The sequence below is a fragment of the Paroedura picta genome, chromosome 7, assembly GCF_049243985.1.
Source record: "Paroedura picta isolate Pp20150507F chromosome 7, Ppicta_v3.0, whole genome shotgun sequence".
NCBI lineage: Eukaryota > Metazoa > Chordata > Lepidosauria > Squamata > Gekkonidae > Paroedura > Paroedura picta.
In genome coordinates this window covers 12,099,553-12,112,431 of record NC_135375.1, presented here as the reverse complement: position 1 = coordinate 12,112,431, position 12,879 = coordinate 12,099,553, and the positions used below count along the sequence as shown (strand labels likewise).

The 12,879-nt window shown below is 51.2% G+C and overlaps 1 protein-coding gene across 2 annotated transcripts in view; it reads left to right on the top strand.

Moving 5' to 3' along the window:
* The window catches only part of SKOR2 (SKI family transcriptional corepressor 2), a 72,808-nt gene that overhangs the window by 25,835 nt on the left and 34,094 nt on the right, over positions 1–12,879 (top strand). The window contains exon 1 of one of the 2 annotated variants that reach the window (XM_077346737.1): positions 574–760. The exons of the other annotated variant lie outside the window; for it this stretch is intronic. The gene's annotated coding sequence lies outside the window, so the exon portion shown is untranslated. Of the gene's footprint in view, positions 1–573; positions 761–12,879 lie in introns of those variants that run through there. 2 annotated transcript variants of the gene reach the window in all.

Here is a 12,879-nt window from a genome sequence, read left to right as displayed (position 1 = left end):
TCTGCCCGCCAGATCTCTGCCCGACCATCCCCACCCACCCCCCACCCCGGCAGCCGTCTCTTCCTCTGGCCGCCCCCCCTCGGGTTTCTAAGAAAACCCTTTCCCCACCTTGCGGGCTGCGATCTTAGCGATGCGTGCCAAGGAGCCAACTCCGCGCCCTCCCCGGGACTGACTTCTTCCGAGTAGACCTGCTCGGGACCTCCCCTTGGGGGGCTTGGGATGGAAGAGGAGGAGGAGGAGGAGGCCGGGCACAGGAGACCCCTCCGCTCAGTCCCTCCCAGCCCCCTCCCCCCCCTAAGCCCTGGGAACTGAAGGATTGGGGCCCAAAGCGCTGCCGCTCGAGTCCAGCCGAGCATGTCCGGCTCAAGGGCTTGCGGGACCGTCGCCGGCCGCCCCCTCCTTTCCGCGAGGTCCCCCTTCCTGCGGTGGGGAAGAGCGTAAGGCGGGCGGTGACGTCACCGTGCCCACTGGGTGTCGTCCTTTCGGTCCGTCGGCGAGTTCAGAGGCGGAGGCGGCGAGCGGCGCAGCCAAGCGCGGAGATCCAGCCGCCTGCTGAGCCGGGGGAAGCGTCGGTCCGGCCGCGGCGCCTGACCGGCGCTTCTCTCCACTTGCCGCCACCCCCCACTCCAAGCCAGCCACAGACTCCGCCGGGAGAGGTCTCCTTGGATGTAAGACGGCGGCCCGGGGCTCTCCATCCCCACCCCGACTCCCATCAGATGCGGCGCAAGATGCGGGCGTGAGGAGCAGCCTGAGCAAGGAGGTAAACAGAAAGGGGCTCGGCGGGGCCGCGATCCTTCTGGATTTGAGCACGCACGTCTTTGGCACCTGGCTCGGGCACAGTGCCCGAAACCCACCCCCTCCTTCGCCCTAAGCAGCGGAGACAACGCAGCAGATAGACAATTGACACAGTGGAGCCTCCCTGACCCGTGGCAGTCTATCCACGGGTATCAGACCGCCGGGGACGGGCCACAAAGGAGGGTTGTGCCTTGCTGGCCGGCTTTCCTGGAGGGCTGGACCCCGCGGGGAGAGTCTCCACCTTCGTCTTGCCTGCCGCGCCGGGTCTCTTTTTCTCCCTCCCCTCCGGCCTTTCGCCGCGGGCCCGGGATGTAATTGGGCTGGGGGGAGGGGGGCGCTCTTTCCCTTGCTGAGGCCGCGCTCCGGCGACATTCCCAGTAAGCAGGACCTCCTCCCAGTAAGTAAAGGAGGCCCAGGGAGGCGGCCTTCGAAAGACCCGTTCGGATCCAATCAGCTCTTCCCCCTTTTCTCCTTAATCTGGTTCGGGCTCGGGGGAGGGGGGGGCCGTAAAGACGGAAGAATTCCGGGATTATTGCCGTCGGACTATTCCTCCGTGGGGTGGGCTGAAGGGCGTTAAGCCGCTGCAACTGGAGTCAAGGGGATTGGGGTTCCCACGGAAAAGCAGACCGTTGAGTCGAGCCCTGCTTGCTAAGGTCTGGATCGCTTCCCCCAAGCGCTCTAGGGCGGAGAGCGGAGCCGTGCAGCTGGTTCGGGGTTGCGGCTTGAGCTGCCCGATGGATCGGGATCGGGCCTCTCACCCTGCGCGGGGAATCGCGCCAATTCCGTGCTTTCCCGAAACGCGCCGGTTTTGTCAGTCGAGACAGACGTGGCTCGTGCTGGACGCGCCGTAGATAATGCAGATTTGCCTCCAGGCGATTCCGAAGTCGATTTGCCTGTTTGGCTCAGGAAACGCCAGCGGCGCCAGGAAACCCGAAGGGGGTCGTTTCTCCCCTCGCCGAGAAGCGGAGGGAGATGGGGGGCCGGAGTGACATCCTTTTTTTTGGTTCTTCTAAGAACCAACTCCTCCTCCTCCTCCTCCTCCTCCTCCTCCTCCTCCTCCTCCTCCTCCTCCTCCTCCTCCTTCTTCTTCTTCTTCTTCTTCTTCTTCTTCTGCAGTTGGAGGCAGGGTCGTGGAGGCAGCCGCGTTGAATTGGGGGTCAGAACCATCTCTTCCTAATGAAATGGTCCCGTTGAAACCGGATTGAGACCGATTCCAGGATCTCGGGGGAAGGGGTTGAGGGAGGTGGAGAGTGAAAGAAGGCCTTCTAACCACCCCTTCCCCCTTGTCTGTCAGCCAAATACTTTGGGCCAGGGCTACAGGGAGAGGCAGAACTCCTCCCGGGACAGATGGATGGTTATCTAGGTGGATTCGAACCGCCAAGCGAGAGTGCAGGTTTGACGCCTTCTTGGAAGGAAATGAACCCGCTGGAACTCCGTAGGATGCTTTATCCCATCGTAGGTCGGGTGGGAGGGCAGTGAAATAGGGATTAAACCCGCCAAGCAGAATGCGTTGTAATCCAGCGGACCAAACGCCTCTGGGATCCCCCTCTCTGCAGCCGAAGAGCCCCAGTCAGGCTGTTCCCAAACTCAGGTGTGTTCAGGACAGTTTATTGAGGCTGGGGTCCTCTAATACAGCTGGAGTCTCTCTGATCCCTGCAATGCCCCTTCTCCAAACGTGCTTGGAAGCAACCCCCCCCCCCCGCTTTTATTTATTTACTTATTTTTCACATTTATATACCGCCTTCCCTGAAGGCTCAGGTTGTTTGTATTTTGCCATTCCACACAGTACACGCCCCTTGCAGTTGACTGAAAGCGGATTATTTAGCGGGTGTGAAAGCGCAGTTGATAGTGGCCTCAATCCGCTTCCACTCCGGATTAAGCCTCTCCTCCCTCTTTCTAGTGGTGGACCCTGACCTCTCCGGCTTGAATGACTACCTGATTAGGGGGAGGGTCTTTCTGCTTATTCTTTGGATATAGTGATACCTTACATCTGGGAGGGGGTTCTTTCTTGAAAAGGCCAAGGGGAATTTCAGAGACACTCCTGAGTCGAACGGGAAGCAGAAATCTGCAGGTATATATATTTGGGGGGGGGGGAGGTCACAGAACCCAGGGAGGTGTCAGTGGATTGGCTGGTGAAATCCAGCGTCAAAATCTCTGGCGAATCTTCTTCCATGTCGGAGACGTTCCGGATTAACGTCATTTCGGAGAGTCAGGTTTTGCACGGCCCTTCTCTCGGGTCGATTCTTTCATCGTCTCTCCTTGGTCCATTCAGACAAAATTCTCCGGATTCTTAAAATAACACAGCAGTATCCGTCAAGGTTGTCCGTCACTGGTCAGCTAGCTTCCCGGTTACACAGGATGCTAGTCAGAAAAATCTACCCCAAAGGGATGTTGTTTTTTAAAATGGATACTAGAAGCACAGTGACCTTTCGTCTTCTCTCTTATCTTGGACTCCTTCTCTAGCGACCAGTCTCTGTCCTTATCATCGGCTTCCTGGCTGTCAGAAGGGAAGCTTTATGTTTCTTTCCATTTTGGCGAGTCATTAAACAGAAAAAATGACATTTCCCTTAATTAAAAAAAAACAAACAAACCTCAAAGAATTCTGCGACCCCTGAACATTCTTAACGCTGCCAGTCCCAGGAAAATCATTATTTCACTGACCAAGGCCATACATAAAGGAGGGGGGGGGTTGGAGGGGGTTAACCCCCCCACACACAAAAGATTAAATCAAAGAAAAAATAAAAAGCTGCTCATCGGATTAATGGAAACCTATCAACAGTGATCCGAGATAGAAAAATTATAGGGAAAAAGTTTAAAAGAGAGCCTGCTTGGTGCAGTGGTTAGGACTGCCGACTTGTAATCTGGGGAGCCTGGTTTGATTCCCCGCTCCTCCTCCACATGCAGCCAGTTGGGTGACCTTGGGCTAGTCATAGTCCTGATAAAACAGCTCTGACCGAGCAGGAGTATCAGGGCTCTCTCAGCCTCACCCACCTCACAGGGTGTCTGTTGTTCAGGTCAAGGCAATTGTAAGCCACTTTGAGCCTCCTTCTGGTAGAGAAAAGCGGCATATAAGAACCAAGTCTTCTTCTTCCAAAAATTCAACGAACATTGAGAAAGAACTAATCCGGACGTGTCATGTATGGATTTGTAAACTTCCTCCTTTTAAAACTCCTGTGGTTATGCCAATGAAAGGTTACTGAAAAATGAGGCTGAAAACTCCTCTGCAGGGGCCTGTTGCTGATCCCTTCCATCATCTGATAGGCAGTCTTAAGTCTGGGCTGGTTCACACCTGCACAGATCAGCACTGGCCCTGTTCCCGTGTGCATGTTCACCACTGGAATAGCAAGAGGTTGCTTTGTCTCACCTTAGGTGCCATGCTTCCCCCCCCCCCACCCACCACCCACCTCAGGCCTGTACAGTTGGGTCCCCAGGGAGCTGGGTCATCAAAGAAGGACCTCTGAGATGCTGCATCTGAGCAGATTGGGAAGCCCTGGGCTCTGGGGTTAAATCTGGGAATGTCCACCCACATGGAACCTTCGCCGATCTCCTGGGGGACACACACACCTGTGAGCTTACCTGCCACTGCATGTTTGTGAATAGGCCTTGGGCTCTAGGAATCTGGACCAGGTTTTGGAGGTGGATCTGGGGCCTGGGGACCAAGCCCTCTGAGGAAAGGCTTGGGAATGTTCAGCCTGGAGAAGAGGAGGCTGAGAGGGGACTGGGTGGCTGTCTTTAAGTGTCAGAGAGGGGTTCCTGATGTCATTTATAGGTGGAAAGGTACCAGCTGGACATTAGGGGCTTGTTTTAACAATAAGAGTAGATCCACAGTGGAATGGGGCTGCCTAGGGAGGGAGGTGAGCTCCGCTTAATTAGCGGTCTTCAAGCAATGGCTGGGCAGAGACTTCTCATGGATGCTTTAGGCTGATCCTGCATCGTGCAGCGGGGGTCAGACTGGATGACCTCTAGAGTACCTTCCAACTCGGTGATTCTAGATCTCAAGATTTCTACTCCAGCCTACAAACCTTCTAAGGGTTTGAGAGAATCGGGTTGTAGTCCTTGGCCAGGGGGACACACTCTGCACATGCCCAGAGGCACAACTAGAGATCCTGCTGTGTGTCCCCTCCCAACCTGAAAGAGGCTTAGTTGAACTCAAATGAAATAAACTGGAGGCAGTTCGGTGGGGTTTTTTTGTGGGGGGGCAGCTTCTTCCCCCTTCCTGTAGGGCCCATCCCTCACCCATTGGGGAATGAGCTTTCAATTCACTTGAGATGCAGATTTCCCTGTATGGCGCAGGAAAAGCCAGCTGCAAAAACACCCTGGGAGTGCAGCCGACCAGTCTTGGGCTCATCCTGGGATGGATTTCCCAACCTAGGGGAATGGCTCCTCCTTTTCTCCCTGCGCTGTAGACGCCAAGGTAAAACGTGAGAATCCATGCGAGTCAGGGAAGAGAACCGTCTCTTTGGACCTGGGGAAACTGCCCATCAGGCCCGGGGAAGCGTAAAGCGGCTGATTCCTGCAGAAATTCCCTCATCCCTGCCATGGAAGGCCTCGGGGAAGGGCTTTCCTCATTGACAACCTCTCAGCCTCCCACTCAATTCGCTCCTCTGAGGAGGCGGGCCAGAGCTTTGAGGAGGGCTTTGTCTCCTTGGAATGGCCGTGGAAGACGGAACGCTTGGAATAACCTCCTGACCCCTTGGACAAACACACACGATTCCCGATTCTGCCGTGCAATCCTAAACAAAATGAGGAGGGCCTAAAGCCGTTGACATCCATGGCGTTAAAGCAGCTCAGCTTCGCCTAGGACTGCGCTCATATGGATCCAGAGCGATGGTGCAGTCCTCTGCAGAACTGCGACGGTCTGAACCCATTGAGAGCAATGGTGTTAGAGCGGCCCAGCTCCGCCTGGGACTGCGCTCATAGTGGCAAACTGGAATAGCGCAATCCTAAATAGAGTGACTATGCTCTAAACCCATTGTTATGAATGGCGTTAGAACAGTGTAGGATGTGCTGATATTGACCCAGCCATGGTGCCACTCTAAATAGAATTGTTGTTGTTGTTGTTGTTGTTGTTGTTGTTGTTGTTGTTGTTGTTAGGTGCGAAGTCATGTCCGACCCATCGCGACCCCATGGACAATGATCCTCCAGGCCTTCCTGTTCTTCTACCATTCCCCGGAGTCCATTTAAGTTCGATAAGTAGAATTACTACAATTTAATTTTTCTCCTGAAGAAGTGAGCTGTGACTCCTGAAAGCTCTTCCCCCTGCCCCAAATTCTGTTAGTCTTGAAAGTGCTCCTGGACTCAGGCTCTTTTCAACTGAAGAAGTGAGCAGTGAATGCAGAAAGCTGCCACAGATTTTGCTAGTCTTGAAGGTTCTCCTGGTCCCCAGCTCTGAGAGCCAGCTTGGTGCAGTGGTTAAGAGTGGCAGCCTCTAATCTGGAGAACAGCCTTTGATTCTACTCTCCTCCACATGCAGCCAGCTGCCTGATCCTGGGCTGGTACAGTTCTCTCAGAGCTCTCTCAGCCTCTGCTGTGAGGAGAGGAAGGGCAGGCAATTGTAAGCCGCTTTGAGACTCCTTTGGGTAGAATAAAGTGGGGCATCAAAACAAACAAACGGCTCTTCTTCTCTTTTATTACTGCTACTCGTGAAAGCTCCTCCCCTGCCCCCAATTTTATTAATCTCGAAGGTGCTCCTGGAAGCTGGCTCTTTTCTGCCACTACAGACTGACGCAGCTGCCCATCTTGATGTAGATCCTAGGCCAAGTTATATTGGCTGGTATATTGACGTCTTGCACCAAGCAGAGATCTCTGAGTCAGCGTGTTTGGGTTTCTGTTAATGCCTTGTTGCTGCAAGACAGGAGGGCCCCTTCCTCAGCTGCAAGTGGGTGTCGTTTTTGGAAAGGCCATTCGGATCCCATGATGACATCCCTGGAGGGGGCGAGATCTTGCCGCGTCAGCCCAGAGCGATCATCGTCTGGACCGCTGTGTCCAGTTCTGTGTGCTGCAGTTCAAGAGGGAGCTGGACAAGTTATTTATTTATTTTTGTATTTATATGCCGCTGCAGTCCATTCGGACTTGAGGCGGTTCACAGCAAAACGATAAAAACCAGCACGGCCCCATTAAAACCCACTAAAATTAACATGAACGCAAAGCATTAAAAGACGGCAAAAGAGAGTTCTAACTCCGCACCCTCTCCCTCTGTTCTTTTTGGGACCTTTCCGGGATCCCAACAGGAGTGGTCTCGTGGGATGTTCAAGGGGATGGAGACCCCAGGTTGTTGGTTTGACCCGAAAGGGCATCACCTTTCCCGCCTCCAATGGGAAGTTATATAATCTCATGTAACTGTATCGTTCTCTGCACAGGTACTTTTTGGACCATCCCACAGCATAGACAGCTTCACGAGGGGGTTGGATAAACATATGGAGCAGAGGTTAGCCAGAAGTTATACACGGAACACTCTGGTAGGGACATGGATGCTCTGCATCCTTGGATCTTAGGAGGCAACAGTGTGAGGGCTTCCAGAAACTCTAACCCCTCCAGTGAACCTCCTGACAGCACCTGGGTTTTGGCCACTGTGTGACCCAGAGTGTTGGACTGGAGGGGTCATTAGCCTGATCCAACATGGCTTCTCTTGTGTCCTTAAGGCCAGGGGTTCATGAGTGGCTATTAACTACAAGGTACAGATGGAACACTCTGTCTGGGGCAGGGATGCTCTGTATTAATGGTAACTTGGGGGGCAACCGTGGGAGGGCTTCTGGAGTTCTGGCCCCAGTGGTGGACCTCCTGATGGCCCCTGGGTTTTGACCACTGGGTGACACAGAGTGTTGGGCTGGACAGGCCATTGGCCTGATCCAACATGGCTTCTCTTACATTCTTATGTCTGGGGCAGGGATTCTCTGTCTTCTTGGCACTTGGGGGCAGGGGGAAGAGTAGGAGGGCTGCTGGAATTCTGGTCCTGCTGGTGGACCTCCTGATGGCCCCGGGAGTTTGGCCACTGTGTGACACAGAGTGTTGGGCTGGACGGGCCATTGGCCTGATCTAACATGGCGTCTCTTATGTTTGTAGTTAATCAGTCAGAGCAGGTTGGTGAGGAAGGAATGATCTTGAGGCAGGCACCCTAGTTACCTCCAAGTCAAGTGAACTGGCCATTGTGCGGGACAGGATGCTAGCCTAGATGGACCACTGGTGTGATCTAACAGGATACCTCCTATGTTCAGAAGGAATTCCCCCCCATGCAGGATATGACATGTTCTGTCAACTCAGTTTTCTGAAACTTCATCCTGCTCCCTCCAAGTCATATGAAGGTGGGAGCCGGAAGGGGTTGGATATTGTGACTCCACTATGCAAGAGGATCTGGGAGGGAGAGGGTTAAGAGAAGTCTCTCAGTGGGGGACACTGGGCAGTTGGCCCCACCCTCTCATGGGTTGGATGTTGAGTCTCTTCAGCCCTTGCTTTCTGTGTTTCATCTTATATAGGACTCCTTCTTCTTCTTCTTCTTCTTCTTCTTCTTCTTCTTCTTCTTCTTCTTCTTCTTCTTCTTCTTCTTCTTCTTCTTCTTCTTCTTCTTCTTCTTCTTCTTCTTCTTGAATAGCCACAGGCATGATCTTGGACTAGCCAGACACTGATCTGATCTAGCAGAGCTACTGAAAACTGAGACAAAATAATTCAGCACATGCAGGAGAGCCCCAGGTTCAGAATTCTATTAGTTTAGGTTCATCTATAACGTGCTTCTCTCCGCCAAGGGGACCAAAAGCAGCTTCCAGCTCCCTCTTCCTTCTTCCATTTTGATGCTTACAACAACCCTGCATGGTCAGTTAGACTGAGAGAGTGCGACCAGCCCAAAGACACCTAAGAGCTTCCACGACAGAGGAGATTCGAACCGGGGTCTCCCAGATCCCGTTTTGGGTCCTCAAGTCTGAGAAAGCCGCTGACCTCCTCGGAGAGCCCCTGCCTATCAGGGCAAACGACACAGGATTACATGGACTGATGGTGTGACTTGGCAGGAGTTAGTTTTCCACATTCAAATCAGGAATGCAACTGTACCTGGATTCCAGTGGCCCGAGCAGGAGGGCTTCAACGGTTGCTCACGGGGTCTGAGGGAAAGGGATCTGCCTCCTTGTGGTTTTCATGCCCATGGTTATTGTATTGCTGCCTCGGGCACTTTCTGGAAAAGCTAAGCAGGAACCAGCCTAATCTCTCTAAGAGCCTTAGCTAAGTTCCTGTCCCTGTTATATTGCTGTTTAAGATCACTGAAATGGTTATATTTAGATTGTTGTTGTTAAATTTGTTTATGTTATATATTAATTTGTTCCATGTATCCCCCCATTTTGTTGTATGTAAACCACCCTGAGCCATATGGAAAGGTGTTATAGAAATCAAATAAATACATACGTACGTACGTACGTATGTACGTACCTCTTTCCATCTATCCATCTATCCATCCATCCATCTATCCATCCATCCATCCATCCATCCATCCATCCATCCCCCTCCCTTCCTATCCCAGCAAGGACCTTTCAAGTCAAGTGAGAACCAGAGGTGGTGGCCATTGTCCTGCACTGCAGAGTCTTCCTTGGTGGTCTCCCATCCAAATACTAAGCACTGCTGGATTAAAGGATTCCCCTTTGTAGAAATTGAGAAGAGGAAAGAATGTGGGGGAAAATAGATGCTGAGTTTTTAATTACAGGACAAGATCCAAAACCTCAGAAGCGATATCAGTACCCAGCTGAAGCTGAAAAGGCAATAGCAGAAATAATTGACACTTTCATGCTACCTTTTTCAGCATGAAGTGGGATCCAGTGACATCTAGTGATGTCAGCAACCATCTGAACTTCTGAGGAAGGCCATGTAACCCCTGGGAAGATCTTGTGGAACCCCAAGGTTCCCTTAAAGTAAACCCTGGTTGGGAATCCCTGGTTTAGTGAAACCAAAGGTTTTAGTACGGACCGAGAGTGATAACAACTCCCCCATCTGACTAGTCAAGAAAAAGGACAATTCATACAGATCACTGTTGGACTTCAGAAATTTGAACAGCACAATCCCAAACAGAGCTCCAGCAATAACTACTGGCTACTTACCCAGAAATAATTGCCGTCGTAGCGGGTAGGGCCAAGTATTTCACTACATTGGATCTTGCCAATGCTTTCCATGCCATTCATTTGGTGAAGTCCTAATGGTACACCTTTGCAAGCACATTTGAAGGAAAACAATACCATTACATTAGAGTACCGCAGGGTGTGCATCTCTCACCAATTATATGTCATAAGCACATAGGTCAGATGCTGAATAAGCTCCTCACAGTGCATAGGGAGGCCACTAAGTCTTATGTTGACGATAGCATTATTTGATGATAGCATTATTAAGGATCCAGAGTTTGTTTGTGAAGTAACTAGGAAGAAGTTGTGAAACTTCTTCAGGAAACAGGATTTAAAATCAATCGGGACAAGGCACAACTAGTACAGAAGGAGATAAAGTACCTAGGAGTGTGCCTAGGCCAAGAAGGAAGAATCCATGATGCACAAAGGGATTCTCTTTGAGCTCTCTCCATCCCACCTGCCTCACAAGGTCTCTATTGGGGGGAGGGGAAGGGAAAGAGGTTTGTAAGCCCCTTTGGAGCTCCTTTGAGTAGTGAAAAGCAGGGTATAAAAAACCAAGCGGTTCTTTCTATAGAATTAGGTATGTAGCCGAAGCAACAACACAAAGTAGAGGGACGCCTTGAAGGCCAACAAAGTTTTATTTTGAGTGTAAGCTTTCTTGCCCATGCATATTTCTCTATTGTGTGCATGCACATGACAGCTTATACCCAGAACAAATCATTGGTCTTACAGGTGCCCCTGGACTCATTCTTTGTATTGAAGTATTTCCCCATCTGAAGATCCCAGAGGAAGGGCCGAGGATCGAGGAACCACATGTTCTGTGGCTGCACCATTATCCAGCTCCTGCTGGGACCCAACACCTTTTTACAGATCTTAATACTGCCCCTGAGTTCACTTGAGAAAGAAGAAAAATTGGTTTTCCAAGTTGTCCTGTGGGTTTTCACAGCTGAATGTTCCCACTCTTGCTGCGTTTTATACATAATATCTTGGCTGTTCTTGATCTCGTGTGGCCCTAGAAAGGCCTTTGTGAACTGTTTAATAAGTCATGAAAGGGTTGAGTTGCATTGTAGCACAATATACTTCCTGCCTCCGGGTCATTCTTTGGAGAACAGGAGGAAGGTCGTGAAGCTAACCGTTCCTAGCCAAGGGGGCAACAGCCATGCAATGAGTCCAGCTGTGTATTTTAAACCCGGCAGCATCAAAGGGCTTGAAGCAGTTTCACTTAGGAGAAAGTCTGATGTTATTCAAAGGGCTTGCTGCCAGGAAAGGATTTCAGCAAAAGGTGTCTTTTCCAGAGAGTTTCAGTCAGCAGTTCTAGGGCTGCCTCTGCACATCATGGGGTATTTCATAGTTGTTGCACTATAGCAAGACTTTGAAATAGGATTTGTTAGCCAGGCAGGGGAATCCAGCTGCACATAGACTGCTATGGGTCAAACCTGGAAGGAAATACAGCAAGGACAGGCGCTCCAATCAGGGACTATGATCTCGAAGAAGAAGAAGAAGAAGAAGAAGGAGGAGGAGGAGGAGGAGGAGGAGGAGGAAGAGGAGGAGCAGGAGGAGGAGGAGAGTTGGTTCTTATATGCCACTTTTCTCTACCCGAAGGAGGCTCAAAGCAGCTTACACTCGCCTTCCCATTCCTCTCCCCACAACAGACACCCTGTGGGGTGGGTGAGGCTGAGAGAGCGCTGATATCACTGCTCGGTCAGAACAGCTTTATCAGTGCTGTAACTAGCCCAAGTTCACCCAGCTGGCTGCATGTGGGGGAGCGCAGAATCGAACCCGGCATGCCAGATTAGAAGTCCGCACTCCTAACCACTACACCAAACTGGCTCTCACTGCCAGAGGCCTGGTGTTTTGGGTATCACGGAATACATTGCATTCAAAACTTTGGGTTTATTGGTTACTTTGAATGCTTATTTGTTACTTTGAGTGTTTGTTACTTTGAATGTTTAGAAAGGTGGCTAACCGTTTAGAGATCGGGTGCTCAATCAGCAGCCCAAAACCCACTTACTTATTGCAAAGTGCCAAGATGACTTTGCAATAAACATTAATAAATATTTGTAATGATTTTTTAAATATTGTTTCGCAGCTCAACTTTTGGCTTCCTGACTTCTGTTCAGGTTGGGTTTCGGTTCCCTTTTTGGTTTTGCAAAGTGCCAACACGGGAATTTAACCGGAATCCTGAGATTTGAGTTCAGAAAACAACGACTCACACATTGCCATCTTTTGTCTTAGAAGAAAAACAGAATAACAGAGCCCTTTGCTGTTGGGACCTTAATGTTTAGATTTTGCTTTCCCCCCCCTCTTTCCCCCATCTTTCTCTTCCCTCCCTCCCTTCTTTACCTTCTATTAAGGGGAGGCAGCATGGTTGGGCGTGTGTGCAGGCATGCATTAGTGTGTGGCATCCCTGGCGGGGTCCAGCTCTGCTCTGCTCTCCCCAGGCTCTATTTGGAGCAACCTTCCCACCCCCCACCCACCCCCCTGACACATGCAGGCACCAGCCTTGATGAGCAACCTGAGTGAGCCAATCACTTCTCTGGCCAGGGAACAGGTGGGAAGAATACTCCCTGTTCTCTGGGCACTGGGAAGCCAGACCTCGTGCAGGCTGATGCAGTGAACTCTGTGCTGAGGCAATGGTGCGCATGCCCACAGAGTGGTCTCTGAGTGCCGCCTCTGGCATGCATGCCATAGGTTTGCCACCACTGGTTTCAAACATTTATTAGCCAGCTTTCTTCCTTACAAAGCTCCAGAAGACTCACAATATTCATAAAATATACACAGACTCCCTGTATGGTAGGTGGGACTGAGAGAGTTCTGAGAGAACTGTGACTGGCCCAAGGGCATCCAGCCTGAATGCATGTGGGGCAGGAGGTGGGAAATCAAACCTGGTTCTCCAGATTAGAGGTGTGGTGGTTTAGAGCAGTGGCCTCTAATCTGAAGAACTGGGTTTCATTCCTCACTTCTTCCCCACATGCAGACAATTGGGTGACCT